Source organism: Pinus tabuliformis, chromosome 2_2 (genome assembly GCF_031772625.1).
Source record: "Pinus tabuliformis cultivar Carrire ecotype Pingquan chromosome 2_2, CPIR1, whole genome shotgun sequence".
In the NCBI taxonomy this organism is placed as follows: Eukaryota; Viridiplantae; Streptophyta; class Pinopsida; order Pinales; family Pinaceae; genus Pinus; species Pinus tabuliformis.
The window spans coordinates 1,016,439,759-1,016,452,241 of record NC_142300.1 but is presented as its reverse complement, the minus strand read 5'-3'; positions in this window follow the sequence as shown (position 1 = coordinate 1,016,452,241).

Sequence of the window (12,483 nt, the reverse complement as noted above, 5' to 3'; positions counted from 1 at the left end):
GTAAGATAAAAAGCCATTGTCCTGGTTTGATGGCCAGTTGTTGACAATGCCATTCACTGGTTGTAATTTAACTAAACAAGCTGGCTCGTGATGAGACCCCTTGTCTTATAATTATAAGCCATTACCTTGTTTTGGTATGCAGTATTGGTAATGTCAGTTGAACTAGTCCCCTATGAACATGGTAAGTAGGCTTATGATAAGACCTCTTATCTTTTATATCAAATATATTTTAGAATTACACTCTGAAAAATCATAAACTTTGATGGCAAGGTTAAAAATTTTCTCTTTAAGAGAACATGGATGACAATTTTGAGAGTTGAAGATGCTAGGCTTGAATCAGTCTTTGCTTTGTATTGATAACCATTTTTAGGCTTCTAAAACTTTTAGAATGATTTACAGTATTTTTAAGTTTTGAGAAGATTTTACAAAAATGAAAAGGGTTTTCAGAATTCAATCATACCTAATTCCCTAGAATTTTCTTTTTCCTTCAAGGCTTTTCATCTATCAAAAGTAAATATTAAGACTATTTTCTTTTGAGTGACTTTTTCAATATAGTAAAAACCAATAGCAGGCTATTTACAACTTTTATTTCTTAAAACAAGAATAACTACAGAAATATAACTGGAAATTGAATATTTACAAAGTGAGAAGGGGTTACCTCCTCAATTGAAGATTTTTTTCAAAATAAGGCCATTGACAGGAAGAGAATCTCTCTTTCCTGATAGATCTTGTAATATGAATGTAGATGGCTCTATCTTCTCACTGATTTGGAATGGTCCAAGCCACATTTTTTGAAACTTAATGTGCTTTCCTTTATCCTCATGGGCCTTGTCCCACTTAAAAACTAGATCACCAACTTGTAAATGTTTTGAGCCTGTTGAAGTTGTATCAAAAGAAGATTTGATAATTTGTTGATGCTTTGCATGTGTAATTCGGGCTTTCTCCCTTTCTTCCTCTAGTTTCAGAATCTGATCATGTCTTAATTGAATAGAAGATGAGGGATTTTCTTCAATAAACTGCACTAAGGCTAGTGATGGAAGTATTAAATTTGATGGTATGACAACCTCCTTTCCATACACTAGATTAAATGGAGAAGTGCCTATTGAGGCCTTCTGTGTTATACGGTCTACCCATAATGCAAATATCAAAGATTTATGCCAGTTTTTATGATTTTGTTCAATAGTTCTCTTAATGATTTTGATAAGATTTTATTGGTAGATTCTGCTAAACCATTACCCTGAGGGTAGTAGTTTGCAGAATATTTCAATTTGAGTCCTCTTTTGATAGAAAATTCCAGTATAGAATTACTAGAAAAGTAAGATGCATTATCAAAATAAGAGCGTTTGGGACACCAAACCTGGTAATAATGAACTGATCTATGAATTCAATGATTACCTCAGAGTTTTCTATCTTCAAAGGAATGGCTTACACCCACTTAGTAAAGTAATCGGTAGCTGTAAGGATATACCTATGTTGCTTGGATGAATGTGGAATAATTTTTCCAATGATGTCCAATCCCCATTATTCAAAGGGTTGTTCAATGTTGACTAGTTGCAAAGGAAAAGCTGACTTCTTTTGTCTTCCACTGGTAGTTTGACATGTCTGGCATTTCCTTACATATTCATGAGTATCTCTAAATAAAGTGAGCCAATAATACCCAGCATGAATGATTTTGTGGGCTGTTGTATCAACTCCAAAATGTCCTCCTGCCGAACCATCATGTAGTTCCTGCAAGACCTTTTGCGCTTCAGGTTTTTCTAAGCATCTTAACAAAATTGAATCATAATTCCATCTAAACAACACATCATCAACAATCATGAAATTCTTTGCCTTTAGTCTTATGGCACGTTTATTTTTATAGGAAAGATTAGAAGGAGCGTACCCATTTTTTAAATAAAATATCAAATCTGCATATTGGGATTCAAGATTGTTTGTACTTATCTCATTGATTTCTTCAATACCATTTGTACCTTCATGTTCCTGAATATTAGAAGCTCCTGCTAACAACCTGCAAAAACCTTGGCCTTTGACAATCTTTGCTGGTTTTATGTCCAAATCATATTCTTGTAATGTTGTGACCCAATTTGCCATTTTTTCTCCCAATTCCCTTTGAATTAGTAACTATCTTACTACTGAAAAAGGGACTATAACTTTTGTATGAGCCTTTAAGAGAAAGGGCCTGAAGTGTTTAATGGCTTTATATATAGCAAAGGCTTGTTTTTCAACTTTGGAGTAATTGAGTTCAGCACCTTGAAGGTTTGAACTATAAAATGAAATTGGTGCTTCCAAGTTTTGATTATTGATTTGTGTCAGCACTACTGCGTAAGATGAATAAGATGTGAGAGTATATAGGATGAAATAATTTGGAAAATTAAGAGTGTTTAATGCAGGAGCATTTATGATTGCTTGTTTAATCGAATCAAAAGCTTCCTTTTTTATATGTCCCCATTTAAACAGTGAATTCTTCTTAATCATGGTTTGTAATAGTAAAACAATCTGTGAAAAATCTGGGACAAATTCTTTTTACAAAATTAATTTGGCCTAAAAATGATTGCATTGTTTTTTTATTATGTGGTAATGGAATATCAGAAATCTCTTTGATTCTTTCTGGATCAATATAAATACCATCCTTTGAAACAATGAAACCCAAGAGCTTACCTTGGTCAAGAGAAAAAAAGGACTTCTTAGGATTGAGTGAAATGCCATACCTTTTGCAGTGCTCAAAGATTTGTTTCAAATCATGTAAGTGATTTGATCTTTTCTTAGAGAAAATAGTAATGTCATCCAAATAGACAACTACTGATTTATTGATTAGGCCTTTGAATGCGATGTCCATTGCTCTTTGAAATGTAGCTCCAGCATTGATTAATCCGAAAGGCATTTTTTGATAGGCATAAGTTCCCCATTTGGTTCTGAAGGTAGTCTTAAGTCTGTCATCAGGGTGGACCAAAATTTGGTTATACCCTGAAAAACCATCTAGGAAGGACATTAATTCAGAACCAGCCACCGAATGGAGAGTTTGCTCCATGGTAGGTAAAGGGAAGTTATCCTTTTGACTTGCTTTATTAAGATTTCTAAAATCAATACAAATTCTAATGTCACCATTTTTTTTCCTTACTGGCACCATGTTGGATACCCAATTTGAATGTCTAACAGGAAAAATTATCTTAGCTTTCAAGAGTTTGTTTAATTCAGCTTTTATCTGACTCTCTAAGTTAGGATGAATCTTCCTTAATTTTTGTTGTACTGGTTTTTCTTCAGATATCATCAGAATTGTATGTTGTATGATAGATGTATCATACGTTTTTAGATCATCATATTTCTAAACGAAGACATTTTTATATTTGTGCAATAATCTGATAAATGCAATTCTTTCTTTTGATGTAAGTCTTAATCCCAAATTGATGTTTTGTGGATTCTCCTCAGTACCAAGGTTTATTAATTCAAATCTCAAAGTAGAACTTTGAAGCTTTGAATTAGTAACCTGTTTAAACCTATCTTTGATGTCATAAAGATCTTCAAGTTTAACCACTGGTTTGAGTATTGATTTTTCTTCAAGCTTTTCCTTCATTTGAAGATCATGCTCACTTTCATCTATAATTTGATCATCATAGGACTTATCAGAGGTTAAGAAATTTAAAATGTCATCATCATGATTAAACACTCGCCATTTAGTGACATTGTCAAGAATCAATGGCCTAAAAATTAACTCTACTGAAAATCTATCGGGACTGTAATCTTCAGATGGCAGGAGTTTAGAAGCAACATCAACTAGTAAATCTATTGCTGCATTCTGAGATCTCGGGATGGGAGAAATATTAAATGCTATAAAATGAGATACAAGGTATTGCACCAAGGATTGATAATGTTTAAGTCGACTAGAAAGGAAATGTATAGTATTTCTGACTTGTCTTATAACAATTTCAGAGTCACCGAACACTTTCAAATGTTGAACTTTAAGACCGATGGCTTTATAAAGTCCTTGAATCAAGGCTTCATATTCAGCAGTATTGTTTGTGCACTCAAATTCTAATCTGCATGATAACATGGTCTTTTCTCCCTCAGGACTAACCAAAATACATCCTGCCCCTGCACCTTCATTAGATTTAGACCCATCAAAGTATAATGACCAAAACAAAGGTTTATCTACAGTTTTATTTACAGTTTCTTCAGCAATTTTAACACACCTTGATGTATCTGTTTGTGAAAAATTTTCAATTTGAGATGTGAAACTATTAACTGAGAAAGGTGATGATTGAGTAGTAAAATTTCCAAAGAATGATTCAGATGAATAGTTACCCAGAATATTATTGTTGAATGCTATTGGCTGGTTTTCTTGCTCAAACTCAGTAACAGTATGAGTCATATGTTTCTCCCGATCAATCTTGATCTGATTTGGCTTTCCTTTATAGGGAAGCCACATGTGCGACCAATCGGTGGAAATGTAACCATGAAGTTTCTCAGACCAGTCTCTACTTAAAATCAAACCATAGAACTCAGGAATATCAGTGATTAAGATATCAATTCTCTGAACAACTCTTGGGTCAGCTGATAACCTGATGGTAACTGAATTGATTTCTCCTAATACTTGGACCTTAGTTCTATCCAACTGGACAATATGGATTGCAGACTTTTGGGGTTCAATATTCAGTTTAGAACAAACTGAGGCTGGCATTATATTCGAAGAAGCCCCTGAGTCTATCAAGCAATTGTGCAGATTTCTATTATAAATCTCGTAGGTCAAGAGAAAAGGAGGAGTATGGGAATTTGATCTATCTCTGATTAAAACAACATCAGTAGCTTCTACCCTACCAGGAGGTGGTTTACCTATTTCATTAGCAGCTTTGGACAATACAGCATTTGGAAGAGGAGAAGAAGGTACTGCATCTAACTCCTTGAGTAGCAATTTTTGTTGATGTTTGAGTTTACTAAGCTCAAACATTGTGATATTTGCCTTTGTTTTCTTCATGTCTTCAATAATGTTGTAATCCATAGAGTCTGTAACTACTAACATTTTAGATGTTGAAGGTGGATTTGAGGCTGATGACTGATTTTGAAAAGGTACCACTTTAGATTTCTTTGTGGGAACTTTTTCTTTAGTAGTGGTACCTACATTCCTTTTCTTTTGAGTTATTTGAACAGGTGCAAGAGTATCTTCACTCCTGGTAGTTATAGGAAAAGCTTCCTGTTCATTTTCTGTATCATAATTAGGCAAGATAAAGTCCCACATCCCATGACATTCTACAGTTACCTCTTCTTCAATTTCTTCAGATGATAAGACTGTCTCTTCATCTTCTTCTTTGAGGTCTGAGTCTGCATTAGATATAGCATTTGGAGGCTTTGATTTAGGTTTCTTAAAGTTTCTAAATGGCCTTTTTGTTGAAGTCTCAACTACTTTCTTCTTTATTTATATCATTTCATTTGACATAGTTTTGAGAACTTTTTGGAGACCTTCTATATCGTAGGGATCTTTAGCCACTTTATTTTTTGAATCATCTTTGAAGGAGACCTTTTTTTATTTTCTTTCTTCAAGAGCAGCTTTCTTTTCTAAGGCAATGATGCATTTCTCTCTAGCAAGGGCCTCTTTCATATTTTCTGCTAGAGTTGGTTTTGTAGCTCTATCTACAAAGATATCTATATTTGAGGGTAAAGTTGTTATATACCATTTGCTTCTAACTTGCTCACTAGGTTTAGAGGCAGTCGAAATCTTATTCAAGAGTTTATTGAACCATGAATTGAACTCTTTTATAGGTCCTTTAGACTCTATCCTAAGATTTGAAAGATCATTAATTAACGTTGCTAGATATCTGTCATCACCATATTTAGTCAAGAACTGCTCTTGAAAAATATTCCAACTGGTAATGGATCCTGTTGGCAATGAAAAGTACCAAGACCCAGTTGATCCTTATAAGGTATAAGGAAAAAGCCTAACAACCACATCTTCCTCTGTAACTCCTTTTAAGTTGACTGACAACATAAAGTTGTTAATGTGCTCATCTGCCTATATGCCTGCATCTGGATTAAATTTTGGCAACCATTTTTCAGGATGAGCTGGCAATGGGTGTAATGGTGCAAGCATCGTGACTGCACCAGGATTATTCCATGGATTCTGTGCCATTGTCAAAATACTACTAGATGAAAACGCCGATGAAGTTCTAGATGATTGGGAAGGAGCAAATATTGTAGTTTGAGGAGGTTGAGAAATAGATGTTGAAGTCCCAGTTCCTTGTTGAACAACAATCTGGAGTGGAGGAGTGGATGGTTGACTTCGCACTAGAGAAGATTAAATGGATGATGATGATAAAAAAGTTTCACTATGAGATCCTTTAGTTGTTTTCCTTGCCTATTTCCTTTTAGGAAAATGTAACTCAGTAGGTTCAATACCAAGTTTTTCACTCTGAAGTCTGGTGAGAGGGTGAGAAGGAATGAATTGAGAAGTTACACTTCTTTGAGATACCTCAGATTTCTGTGGAGATATTGAGAATCCTTGAAGTTTTTGGATGAGAGACTGTACTTTAGGTGATTCTGGAGTTAATTTATCTAGGATATTTTGGGGTTGAGCAGTGGTTGTTGTCTCTTCTACTTCTTCCTTGGAAATTGGAGTTCTAGCCTGCAAGGGAGAAGTGGGAGGTGAGGTGGAGGGAGATTTACTCTCAGAATGGGTTGTATATTTGGGTTTTCTCGCCATTCATAGCTCATGCCTTCCTTCTAGTGCCAAAAATGTTGAAGCCTAAAAAATTGCTGCATCGACATCAGGGAAAATCACTCGGCCCAGACCTTAAAGGCAACTCCTTTTACGTTTGATGTGGTGGCTCCGACTGGATATAATGGGACTAGTTTCCCAATGATTTATGAATGGGATGGATAATTGTCTAATTTACTTATATCTAATGGAAAATGGTGAAAGATTTATTCTAAAATGCAATAATGTAATTAACTAATCTATCCTGGGAAGTCTCTCTTTTAGTGCAACTCTTAATGTTTCTTATTGAAAAGTAAGCATGTAGATAACTTTACTTTTAAACAAAAATATTCATTCATATGATAATTACTTTGTTCAAATAGTTGAACAAATTAATAATTAAAACATTATTGCACTGATCTTTATATATCACTGACACATATATAGATGAAATCTAACAACTTTTGAACATTCAATAGTGATAACTAAAAGAGATTGTTGTAAGAGCTTATACATACATCAATAATAGCAAAAATGAATGAATGTTAGTTCACATAAAAGAATGAAGCAAAACATAGATAATAGTACCATATGCGTTTGAATCCCCTCCGACATGAATTTTCATTTGGATTCCACCTTCTAACTCAGAAATACTCTTATTGGAAGCAGTAGTGCATATCAGACAAAAGTACTATTTATTAAAAGCTCAGAATTCAGGTCTAGTTTCATAAATAATATATATATTGGAAGTATAATAGTGCAACTTCCAATCCAAGTCTTCATACAAAATTTTAGGACCCTTTCTAAAAACATGAAAGGGTCTATAAATACTATCTAGACTAAGTAACTATGAAATAAAAATGTTGTGAGCTGGTGTAACCAAATCACAAATACATGAAAATATCCCCGAAATAGACATGCTTGCAGTCGGTAAAGATGGTTCATTATTTCGGTTGACTATATTTCAGCTTGAGTTGGAATATGGTGAGCATCGGTTGCAGTTCTAGAGGATGACTCATACACGAATGCAACTGGGTAGTATAGGTGGCATCAGTAATTTCAGGAATCATGTAACCGATTGCATCGGTCAGGCATTTGATTGTTGTCCTTTGACTATATGGTTTCACAAGGAAGAACCAAAAGGTTTCCCATGTTAAAGTTTGGATGCCCGTGATTAATCTCTGCCTCTTTTCTAGCTCCTGCTTCCATGTCTGCTCCAATGCTTTGACTGATGGTAATTTCCCTGGGGTACATTCTGAAATTAAATTTGACAAATAAAGAGTATTATTAATCAGTTCTACTAAATTACCAGTCGCAAATCTACATCTCAATGTTGCCCTTTTTTCCTTCATCAGTTGAGTTTTCCACTCAAGGAACAGGATTTCCTTGTGTGATTCGAGAATTTGAGGCAGATTTGCAGCTTGTCCTTCCTTGGTTTCTTGCCAGGAGAGGAACTCTGTTAGTGTTTCATCTGCCTGCTCCAACTTTTTTCTGTCGTCAACTGACTTATCAATCATGGACGAGGAAATTTCACAGAAGGGAGGAACAAGAGAAATATTCTTACATAACAAGTCCAACTGAGTAGATAGTGCCTTAGTAATTTGGAGAGCCTCTGATTTGAATTCCTCTACTTTAGGAAATTCCTTGAACCTTTCTATTTGTAATGACAATTGAGCGATCTGTTCATCTTTCGATTTGCTCAATTGTTCATTCATTGTCTTCAGTTTGTTCAATGCTTGAGATAGCTCTTTCTGCTTTTGCACTGCATGTTGGTCTATCCTCTGCTTCTCTTTTAGCAATTTCTCATTTAATTGCTCGTTTGATTGCTTTTGTGCTGCTAACTGCTGCTCTAACTGCTCTATCCTCTGTTGTCTTTCCCATACCTGTGTCTCTAATGAGATGATTGCTTGATCCTTTTCTTTAAGCAAATTGTTGATTTTTGATGTCTTGTCCATAGTAGCTATTGCATATGCCCTGGCATACTGAGAGAGTTTAGTAAGATCTTCGAAAGGGTTGACTTCCTCTCTCCATACCACATTAGTTATCTCCATCTATGTAGGTAAAAGAGAAGATTGATCAAGTTTTCTCTTTTTCCTTTGTCTCTTTATTACAGCCCTATGCTTAGGGCTGTAGAAGACATCTAAGGGTGGTATTTCTTCTACACGTAGAACAATCTCATTGGAAGGGTTCTCTGGAATCATTTCAACATCTGTCTGGGTCATGGATGGGCCGCTAGTTCCTTCAGTTGGAACTATATTAGTTGCTGTCTTCTGTCTAGTTGTTACTTCAAGTGTACTAAATCCTTGCAAGCTCTCAGTATTGCTGATAATTGAGTCAAACTGTTGCCATTCTTTGAGTAGTTTGGGATCAATATGAACATCTGAATCAATAAGTTCACCGCCCTTTTCTTGTTCTTGCTCCTGCTCTGGTGTTTTTTCTTTCTTAGGAACTTTTTCCACTGCAGGAGCTTTGTCAACATTTTGTTGTTCAGTTTCACTTAACTGGACTGTCGGGGTTATGGCTAATAGGTCTAGAGGCAGAGTTTGCAACCTCTAGTCTCTAAGAATATTAAACGTTTCTATCCCTTCATCTTGATGTCTCATCCTGGCCAATGTTTTAACTTGAAATAATAATTCAGCTGAGGAAAATAGATCATCGAATTCATCAGCTTTATGATCAAACTTAGCATGTTTGGCTTGAGACGTGACATTATAAGCAACCTGTCTTGGATCATATGGCCTGTTAGGAATTGTGGCCAGATTCAGCATTAGCATCTTTTCTATCTCCTTCTCTGCATGCTTGTAGTCATGCAGAGTGAAAATGCCGCACCGTAAAGGGAAGATTGGCCACATGTGCTTCTTTGAATCCTTAAGGGTTCTAGATATCCCTTCTACTGTTATTTGGTAGGCCAACTCCCAAGCTAACAATTTATCAGGCACATACAAGGGAAGAACATGGGGTTTAGTAAGGCTACCAAAAAGCCTTATATAAGTAAATTTATCCTTGCTGAACCAACTGCTTACTGTTGTTAAATCAATTCCTGCTTCTGGGGATATCCTTGGAGAAAGTTTATTTAAAAATAGAATAATATACAATGAGAATAAAACCATTGCAAATTTTATACAAATGATTTTTGTAATGCGCCTTCCATAACTGTTAGTGGTAAATATGGATTGGATTCAGGTCTTGAGGAGTCCATTTCCACCCAAGTATTGGATATTCAAAATTAAAGCAAATAGTATCCATAATATAAGCACTGTAATAGAACGGGGGGATAATCCGGGAAGTTTTATGTGAATTTGTTTTGTACTCTTAAATTGTTGTGGCTAGTTTATCGAACAAGATATTAGCCCAATCCATCACATAACTGTTGATTGCAGCTTCCATTAGGGGAACTATTTCTATGGTGAATTTGGCTGAATCATGTATTCCCCACATCCTACACATCATAGCCTCAACATAGCAATAAGGAGAAGCCAAAGAGTCAACAAAGTACTTACCCGATGACTCGTGCTTATGCTTTTTGGGGAAATGTCTCCATTGCTTTATCGGGGCTAACTCTGAATCATTCTCCTTTGCAAACACCTCCAAGAACACCTTGTTGTATCGCTTCTTAGGTCGAGGTAAGTGGTATATTTTCATGAGATATTCAAGCTGAAATGAGCCAAATATTCTCCCATCGGTTGTGCAAAATGTTCTGTCCGAAACTGGAATTTTTCAACCACCCATCTTACTACATCCATATATGGCAGGATTTTAGCTCGCGCTACTATTCTGTGTAGATAGGAACAAGCTAACTCTTTAAGAGTTCCTTCCGATTTGTTAGTTGAATCAGATGTGGCTTCCTCTAATAATTCCTCAGGCTCCTCTGCTTCTATTAGAATGTAAATTCTCTCCCAGCTAGTGTTTCCTAGACCAAGGCACGTCGTATCTGAGATTAATCCTTTTTTGCTTGTTTTGGGATCTTTGACTGGATGAGCTGCTACTGTGGGACCTGCTGCTATGGACTTCTTTGATTTCTTACCCATTTTCTCTGGTTCTCTAGTTTCGGAAGAATTCTACACAAACAGTGATACAAAGAAAATGTTGCTACGAGCCAATATGATAATGAATAGAATTACGTCGATTGGCATAAAATACAATCTAGTTAAGGATCACCACGAATGAAATCCTTTAAAAGATCCATCCTTAACTACAATATTGAATAGCCATTTAAACTGTCAATTGTGGTAAATAACATCATAAATTCCCATCACATTGCCCATATGCCGAATGATTGTTTCAAGCATGCCTTAGATTTTATTGATCGACGATCAGCAATAAATCACTGATCGGCGATCGGGAGTGTCAAAGGGAAGGATTTTAAGACTTTCTTTAAATATCTCCAATCACCGAAAGGTGATACAATATAATGCATGCAGACTTTCTTAATGTATATTTTCTTTTCAAGATGTGCACCCAATTAATAGATCGCAGTCGGGATTTGACATGGTCTTTCATATCTTTATCATGTGACTCCGTCGAGTGCCGATCACCGATTGCGATTAGCTTTATCGCATCGGGAGTTTTTGGTTAGGCTTCTTCATAGGTCCCTTTATTATTGACACGGTCGATTTGTCGATTGCGATTTGCTTTATCGCATCGGAGGAATTGAGGGGCTTTGCTTTATTATGCGTCGGCATTTGTTTTCCCCGATTTGCCGATAGCGATTACCTTTTCGGATTGGAGAATTGGGTGAGGTATTGTTTTTTGTGTGTTTCCTTTAATATTGCGATATGCGATCTCCGATCGCTTTATCGCAATATAGAATGATTTTTTAATATTATAAAGGAACACTTTATTTCTTATTTAAAAGGTTGTATAAAATGATTTATTTACATCGGGGGTTTTAACAAGGATTTTTCTTGTGATGAGGTACATACCATTTTATTCACACATCTAACTAAGTTTATTTTTTGAGGGACCCATTTCATATTAAGATTTTGTATAAAAATTTGTATGAAATGGGGGGTTGTTGTACAGCACAACAGGAAGCAAATATGATCTATTTTTCCTTATTAAAAATTTATTACAAGGACTATTATAATTGAATAAAGATTGGGAATGGCTTCATTATAAAATTTGGGAAGGGGGGCCAATGGATGTCATGGCACCCCAATTAATTTTGAGGCATGCAAATGGCACACCCTCACAATTTATACAAGGGAGTGACACAGATCAAAGGATGCAGTACAGAGACAAGGCACATCCACACTTAGTGATGATGGCAATCAAGGGGGAGGCATTTATGAAGAGTAATGTCGTTATTATGTTGGACTCGTGTGGGAAACGAGCAATGGTGTATGGATTGATGATGCAGCAACATCACTAATCATTTTGGATTACCACTTCAGGATGTAATATAGGAACAAAAAGTCAAGGGAATCACATGAGAATTTGGAAAGTTCTGTGGAGCATACCTAGAAGCCAGTTTGGTGCGACATCTTCCTCAGTTATGGCACCTCGATTACATCTTGCAATCAAATAGCCTTCTGAATATGTCGTGCAGGAGAAAAGCATTTGGATTATGTTATCTCTGTAACTTGATGGAGAGTCTTGGAAATCTAGGAATGTATTCGACCTCTGAAGGTTCGTCTTAGAAAAAAATTTGTTGAAAGAATGAGTGTGGGGTTAATAGATAGGACTTCATGATGGTCTTAGAACTCAAGAAAACTTAGGAAGAAAAGAGTGGTTTGTGGTTGGCCCTATTGGGTTTGTTTCTGAATTGGGCTAGATGATGGTTTAAGGACATCATTTGTAAT